This window comes from Tachyglossus aculeatus, chromosome 2 (genome assembly GCF_015852505.1).
Source record: "Tachyglossus aculeatus isolate mTacAcu1 chromosome 2, mTacAcu1.pri, whole genome shotgun sequence".
Taxonomy (NCBI): Eukaryota; Metazoa; Chordata; class Mammalia; order Monotremata; family Tachyglossidae; genus Tachyglossus; species Tachyglossus aculeatus.
Window position 1 is genome coordinate 70,355,774 of NC_052067.1, and position 8,849 is coordinate 70,364,622.

Below are 8,849 nucleotides of genomic sequence, written 5' to 3' on the forward strand. Positions count from 1 at the left end.
CTTACTGTGTGCAGAGCACTGTCCTAAGCGCTTGGAAAACAATCAAATCTCTCCCTTCTAGGCTGTGCCTCCCCCTAGACCGTGAGCCTGTTGTTGGGTAGGGACCATCTCTATATTTTGCCGGTTCGTACTTCCCAAGCGCTTAGTACAGTGTTCTGCACACAGTAAGTGCTCAATAAATAAAATTGAATGAATGAATAAATAAATACGATTGAATGAATTAGTGAATCAATCAAATAGCACTTAATGAAAGTCTACTAGGTATAGAGTATTGTACTAGATATTACACATAACAACAGATGAACCACAGATTACTGAATACAATATTTTTTGTCTTCTAGGATTCAGAGGTCCTGGGTTCTAATCTTGGTTTGGTCACATGTGTTCTGTGTGACCTAGGTCCAAGTCACTTAAATTCTCCAAATCTGCATTCCTCATATGTAAAAAGAAAGGGTCCAATTCCTGTTGTTCCTCCTACTTACACTGTGAACTTTATGTGGGACTGAGCCTGCCCCACATGACTGTCTTGTTTCTACCCGTGTGCTGGGCACATTGTAGGGACTCAATGAATACCACTATTAGAACTGGTGAAGATACTTAGCCTAGATTTGAAAAGATGACATGGCTAATGTAGTTCTTTTTCATGTAAAAGTGGTGAAAAAAAGCAATGTGAATAGTACCATGTAGGAAGTTCTCTGAAATTAGATACATTAGACAAGGATTCCTGTCTCCTACAGTCCACCAGTATTTGCTATGTCAAGGGAAAAAGGACATAAATACCCAACAAGGATAAATTAATCATAAAAGCCATCTATTTATATATTTGTGAACATTGCCTGAGTGAGCTAGGAGTCCTCCCTGCCCAGCAAATACCAATATCACAAAATTCTCTCTAACAAAAATTAGCATTAATCCTGGTTGAAAATCCATGGCAAAAATGCACTGTGAATCCTTAGACCTAAAGTTGTGGTTGCTCATTCCTCAAATATAGGCATTCTATGAAGTATACACTAATATCAATAATTTAGCATAACAAATAGTCTTTTGCCTACTCAGCTCAAGGGATGCAGCTGTGCATAATTGGCTGGCATAGCATTTAAAAAATTTTTTTGGAATACCTGCACATTGAAGAGACTCATTTTTCATCTCCCTGACCCCTCCTTTGTCCTCTAGAAAACCCATGGGCAATTCTGAGGCTCTCGGGTCCCAGCATGAGAAACATCTCACTACAGAATTGAGAAGCAGTCTAGTGGAAAGAGCACAGGCCTAGGAATCAGAGGACCTGGGTTCTAATCTCACATCCACCACCTGTCTGCTGTATGATGTTGGGCCTCAGTTCCCTCATCTGTAAAATGGGGATTAAGATTGTGAGCCCTATGTGGAACAGGTACTATGTCCAACCTGATTATCTTGTATCTATTCCAGTGTTTAATGCACATAGTAAGCACTTAACAAATACCGTAGTTATCATTACTATCATTTTATTGTCTTCACTAAGCATCTGAGGAGAATTGGGAGTCCTCTCCGCCTGAAGAGGGAGATGAAGTGATGGGAGGTTTCTACACATACTGAGGTCCTGAGTGAAAAAACACATCTCAAATTGCTTTTGCTTGGCTACATAGTAATAGCAGTAGTAGTTATTTAGCACTCACTGGATGCAATGTATTGTACCCGCTGTTGGGTAGGGAACGTCTCTATATGTTGCCAACTTGTACTTCCCAAGTGCTTAGTACAGTGCTCTGCACATAGTAAGCACTCAATAAATACGATTGAATGAATGAATGAATGAATGAACAATGAAGCAATGCACCTTCAGTCCATAGGGAGCTTATACTGTAATGGGGGAGGCAGACATAGAGGTATTAACAAACAGAAAAATCAAAATAAATAACCTAACGTCAATATTACATACATTTATTTACAGAAGTGCAGTCTAGGTTTGTCTTATGCTGTCGAGTCATTTCTGACCCATACTGACTCCATGGACACGTCCCTCCCAGAACGCACCACCTCCATCTGCAATCATTCTGGTAGTATATCCATAGAGTTTTCTTGGTAAAAATACAGAAGTGGCTTACCACTGCCTTTTTCCATGCAGTAAATTTGAATCTCCGCCCTCAACTTTCTCTCATGCCGCCGCTGCCCGGCACAGCAGAGTTTTGCTTGTAGTAGATTGCCTTCCACTCACTAGCCACTGGCCAAGCTAGGAATGGAATGGGTATGTCTCTGCATGACTCTCCCTCCCATAGCTGAGCCTGGTAGAGTACTGGAAACTCTCCAGGTGCCACCCTGAGAGAAAGCTAGAAGTGCAGTAGATGGATACAAATAAATATTTATGTGTTAGGATATGTCTAATGAGTTTATTTAACTTGGCATGCTGGGAATTAATCACAAAGTTTAATGGATAAGGTGGGATTTTGAGAAGGCTTTGAATGTAGGAAGAGCTGTAGTCTGTCCAATTTGGGAAGGGAGTTTTAATCAGTCAATCCACCAATGGTGTTTTCTGTGTACTGAGCAATTGGGAGAAAATAATAGGGTGAATAGACATGATCCCTGCTCTCAAGCATCTTAGAATTTAGTCACTGTAATTTGGTTTCAATCTGGTGGGAACAGCCAGTGAGAAGTAAATGTAGGTTAGAGGGATTAAGTGAGCAAATTGAGTTATAGTAGGATTAAGAGTACAGATATGCTTTGTGAGGTGATTTTTGCTTGAGGCAGAAGGAAGGAAAGAGAGAAGGCTGATATAAGAGTCCAGCTCTGCTATGATCTGAGTTTGTGCCCCAGTGGTGGCTGTTTGGGTGAAAATATAGGAGTCAGTCAGGGAGATGTGGTATTGGATGACCTGGGGTGATTTGGCAGTAGACTGAGAAAGCAATGATGAAATTGATAAGGATAATGATGAGGTTAGGGCTTCAGAGACAGGGAGGATTGTGGTGTTAATGATGGAGACAGGAGAGTTAGGAGGAGGAAGAGAAGATTTCAGAGGGAAGATGGGCTAGTTCTGTTTTGGACACGCTAATTTTGAGCAGGTCATCCAAGTGTAGCAGTGTTTGAGGCAAGAGGTAATATGAGATTGCAGGTCAGATAAGTGTTTAGTATTGTGCTTTGCACATAGTAAGTGCTTAATAAATAAGATGGAATGAATGAAGATGAGAGGCAAGTGCTGTAGGGGTAGATTTGGGATCCACCTGTCTCAAGACATGAGACATTATCTGGGGACCCAGAACAGAGCCTATATGACACCTACAATTCAGGATAAAAGGTAGAAGAGGAGCCATGAGTGAAAATGGGGAGCAGCCAGAAAAATACCATGTCCCCCAAACTGAGGCCTGCTACCATTTCAAAGAGGAGGTAGTGATCCCTGGTGTCAGAGGCAGTTAAAGAGTCAAGGAGGATTAGGACAGATTGTTTTGGATTTGATTTTGGATTGGATTTGACTAGCAGGAGGACAATGGTGACTTTAGAGACAGCCTAGTAGCTTAAGTAATCACCCAGCATAACTTGAGCTGCTTTTGTCTAGAAGGTCCTGAAAGGGGTGCTGCCTTAATGGCTCCTGGTAAATATGTGAGATGGAGGTGCCAAAAGAAAGTTGTTGGAGTCTAGGGGTGGGGAATCCCAATTTTGGGGGAGCAGGGAAGAGAGTGATTATGTGATGGAAGATAATAGGAAGGATATGGGGATAATGATCTGCACACAGCAAGCATTTAATAAATATCAATGATTGACACTGAATAATTGGAATGTTAGGGGGATGAATATGGAGTGCAACCACTGGCAGATGCAGGAAGCCATTTGCTCCTGCTACTCAGCCCTATTTCTATAGGAGCTGAACGAGTTTTCTGTCACTCTGCTGGGTGTGATTTGATGAGATCGGGGGGCGGAGGGGAGTAGTAGGGGAGGTTGTCCAGCCCTTGGGTCCTGTTCACTGTCCAGAAAGCTCTTTGACTTGTGCAATTAAGGTTATTATTGGTAGATACAAGATAAAAAGGTCAGACACAATCCCTGTCCCACATGGGATTCACATTCAATGTAGGAGGGAGAACAGACATTGAATCCCCATTTTTATGGTTGCGGAAACTGAGGCAGAGAGAAATTAAGTTTCTCCAAGCAAGTGGCAGAGGCAGGATTAGAACCCTGGTCCTCTGACTCTAAGTCCTGTTTTTTTTTTCATTTAGTCATGCTGCTTCTCATGGGGACATGGAGAAAATGACAGGTGGAGTCCTGAGCAAATTTTTCCAACACATGGGGATTCTGATCAGGTCATTTCTGGACATCCTTAGTAAAGAAAGCAGCACAGAATGAGAATGAGAAAGAGGAAGAGGACCATTCTGAGCTAATGAAAATTCAGTAAAATGATCACCTTGACAGCCCCAAGGTTTGACTGCCAGGGAGTTTTAACCTGTTGGTGTGACACTATTCTGAAGAATGAAAGCACCCAGAGGGAAGGAATCAGTTAATCAATCAATCAATTATCAAGTGCTTACTGTGAGGGGAACACTTGTTAAGCACGTGGGAGAATACAGCAGTAAAGTACGTATGTATATGATCACTGTCCTCAAGATGTTTACCATGGAGAGGCTGTGAGGTTTTTGCTACAACTCCAAGCACTTAGTGGCTGCTCCATAACCACGAAACAATAACAGCCAATTACAAAATCTTTAAATTTACATCGTATCAAAAGGATTTACTTTTATTGACTTGTGACTGAAATGGCCACTCATATATTCAGCGTGTCATATTCTGAAACCACACAGGACAAAAGTAATTTTAAAAAGAAACCTTTCATAGCTGATTTGTTGTACCTAATTTCCTATTACAACTAACACATACACTTCACTCCTGTAATGCCAGTCTACTCACTGTTACCTCAATTTTGCCTATCTCTCCGCTGTATCCTCGCCCATTTCCTACTTCTGGCCTGGAATGCCCTCCCTCTTCATATCTTACAGATTATCAGAGCCTTAGTTCATTCAATCGTATTTATTGAGCAGTTACTGTGTGCAGAGCACACAGTTGCAGAGCACACAGTTGGCAACATATAGAGATGGTCCCTACCCAACAAGGGGCTCACAGTCTAGAAGAAAAAGCTTATCTCCTCCAAGAAGCTTTCCCCAACTAAAAGCTCATTTCCCCTTCTCCCACTCCCTTCTGTGGCTCCCTTGCACTGAGATTTATCCCTTCATTCACCCCTCCCTCACCCTAAATACAAATGTCCATCTCCCCATCTAACCTGTAAGTTTGTTGTGGGCAGGGAATGTGTTGATCAACTCTATTATATTGTCCTCTCCCAAGAGCTTAGTACTATGTTCTGCACAAAGTAAGCACTCAATAAATATGATTGACTGATTACAACTAGTAATACGATCAACTTGAAATACATATTTTCAGTCAACAGGAAAATTCAGTATCCATAGGAAAAATTACATTGGTTTAACTGGTAAACTTGAGCTTGATTCTCCTATATTTTGAAGTGTGTGATGAGTTCACATACTTGGGTAATTATGTGACAGAAGTGTCAAATTAGATCACTGTGGATATAGCACCTTTGCTTTATGTAATCCTATAGACACTCTCTAAAATACAGAAGTAAGTCCATTATTATTCATACAATTCTTTCAGTCATATTTGTTGAGCACTTACTGTGTGCAGAACACTGTACTAAGCACTTGGGAAGTACAAGTCAGCAACATATAGAGACGGTCCCTACCCAACAACGGGCTCACAGTCCTTTACCCACAATCTTTTGATTTCATAGATCACCTGGAAAGAACAAGATCTGTATAAAAATTGCTACTGAACCTGAGACTGAGATTTATTGGAAACACTGATGGTTAAAAACTCCAATGTCTTTATATCTCCAATGCAACAAAATGAGCACATACATACAAACACATGCATTCTTTCTCTCTCTCTCTCACACACACACACACACATACAGGCTAGCTCACATGTTACAGTTATTAAAGGTTTTCCTCCTTGACTCTAAAGGCCAGTGGCTCCCATTAAAATGCCTGTGATATGGGCAGTAGCCCCAGTTGCTATTCTATTTGTTTGCATGCTAGATATTTTTCCTGATTATGGCTACTCCATGATTTAACAGTAGGAGGCTAATGGAAATGTTATGCAATGCGGTGGCAGACTGAGTCGGTAGTGAGGGGGGAAAGAAAGAAATGTGTTTACACTTGAAGATGTCATATAAAACAGCTGGAGCCCCTGAGCCCCTGATAACAGAAGTGTGTGTTCTTTAAAGAACTCATCTACATTATTATGTGCTCCTTCACACTTAGAAATCTATTAATTTACAATTAGTTGTATAGATTTTCTAGTAGATTTGTAATTTCTGTAATAATTCACAGACTACCGAAGAAATTAACTATGCCCCTTGGAAAGATAAGCATTACTGAGAAAGAGATCTCGCTACGAGTTATTGAACACATCATTGACCGTCTGGATTTTTAGCTTTCAATTCTGCATTAATTACAGAGAACTGATTGCTGAATTCTCTCTCCGTATGCCAAAAATATTTCCTCCCCAACCATATCCACATTATCCTTCTTTCTCAGGAAAATCCCATAGTGGATGTAGATACGTTCTTTGGATACCTTGCTCAGCTAGAGATTAAGCAAGGAAGTAAAAATAGAATCTTCAGTCAGTCCATAACTCTCCTAATTTTTATTATATGGATCTAAAAGTGATAATTATCTGACACACTAGCCATAGATTTCTTGGAAATAACACAAATGGCAAATGTTTATTTTATTACTCAACTATTTCCCATATCCCTAAGATATTTAAATGTCTGTCTCCACTTGTACAATCTAAACACCTTATGTAAAGAGACTGTGTTTACCAACTCTGTTGTACAGTACTTTCTTCATGCCGTAGGGCTCAATAAAATACCATTGATTGATTGATTTACCCCACTTAAGGGGTTAAATTCCAGTCCATTTTTATAATGTATGTAGATCTGCCAGAATTCAGAAAACAGCATGGCCTAGTCGATAGATCAGGGGCCTGGGAATCAGAAGGACCTGGGTACTAATCCCAGTTCTGCTACTTGTCTGCTGTGTGACCATAGGCTAGTAAATTAACTTCTCTGTGCTTCAGTTCCCTCCAAACTGATTAGCTTGTACCTACCCCAGCACTTAGTACGGCATTGGCACATAGTAACACGTGACAAATAGCATTAAGAAAATAAAGGCATGTTTTCACTGGGCATTTTGAAAAATGTGGCAACAAAATGAGGGAATGTTCTGCTGACAACATGAGCCAATCTAGATGTGGGGTGAAGCTGTATAGTAAGAAATAGCTGTGCTCATGCTTGTGAGTGGTATTGAAGACAATGAATACTAAAATGAATGTTTTTCTATTGGAGTGTCCACAAGAATGCAGCTATACCCATCTTCAAAGTCCTACTGGAAATCCACTCCTTCCAGCAGACATTCACCAAAAATCTCCTTTTGAAATCATGACAAAGTCCATACCTTCTCAAGAGGGAAACGATCAAAACTGACCAGATCTTGGGAGGTCTGGAAGAACAGAGCCATGAGAGCAGAAAGAATGTGAGACATTCTGTACAGGCAGAATGCAGTACAGACTGGAAAGACTTCAGGCAAAAAAATAGCATCACAGAGGCAGGGAAAGCAGGGTAGGATTCTGGTCCCTGACTGCTTCGCCCAAATGGCGAATTTGACATGTTTAACACTACAGTATATACACTAGTTATACATAATCCCAAATGCTAATGTCAATAAGTACTTGTTGAAAGCCAGTACAATACTTCGAACTTAAATTTACACCAGAAAAACTTAACAGTACAGAATTCGTGCCCTTCTCCTGTTTCTTAGCTGCTTTCTTCCAGTATTGCTGGTCCTTGCCAATCAGCAGGAAATAGAACTTCAATATTTTATGATGTTTAAGTGCTTCAAAATGGCAGCTAACATTCACTGCTTTAGTCATGAAAATTATAAATACCAAGCAGGCAGTACCCTCCATAATAAATAGCTGGGGTATACTTTTTTTACTAAAAACTCTTCTTTTTCGCACAAGGGACTGCATTTTTTTGTGGAAAGGGATTTTCTGTAAAAAAGGAAAGGGGAAACTTTCTCACAACCCAGATCTTCTGACAACCAAGGCTCATGCTTTTTACACTAAGTTACACTTGTTATCTTAAGGCAATGAAGGTGGAGCAGAAAAAGATATATATGCACATGCCCTCACAAAGAGGCTTAGAACAGTATAAGCAGCAGCAATGAAGGAGAAATGAGCCAAAGGGGCCCCGGCCTCATAACCAGGTTGCTGCCCTGTACATTGCCACAGCCTTTCAGAGATGCCAACTTTTTACTTTTGAGGGTTGGAATGAAAAGTAAACTGGGGGGAGAAGTGCTTCAAAGAGCTAACTGGTCAGAAAGCCGCCATTCTGGGTCTTTTCAGCCATGATGGGAAACTTTCAGGTCTTGTCAAAGGCTTGAAATAGCAAGTCAGAGAGTCATACCTCAAAATGGTATGGGAGCAACTGCCTCAATGCCCACAAGGAGTGGACATCTCATTCATTCATTCATTCAATCGTATTTATTGAGCGCTTACTGGGTACAGAGCACTGTACTAAGTGCTTGGGAAGTACAAGTTGGCAACATATAGAGACGGTTCCTGCCCAACAGTGGCCTCACAGTCTAGAAGGGGGAGACAGACAACAAAACAAAATGTATTAACAAAATAAAATAAATAGAATAAATATGTACAAGTAAAAGAAATAGAGTAATAAATATGTACAAACATATATACAGGTGCTGTGGAGAGGGGAAGGAGGTAAGGCAGGGGATTGCCAACTTGTACTTCCCAAGCGCTTA

General features: G+C 40.7%; 1 non-coding gene across 1 annotated transcript; it reads right to left on the reverse strand.

Moving 5' to 3' along the window:
• Nucleotides 1–2,161: 2,161 nt before the first annotated feature.
• LOC119924849 lies at nucleotides 2,162–2,299 on the reverse strand. Its single transcript, XR_005449534.1, has one exon. It is a non-coding gene; the product is annotated as a small nucleolar RNA SNORA7 (small nucleolar RNA).
• Between the last annotated feature and the right edge of the window lie 6,550 nt (nucleotides 2,300–8,849).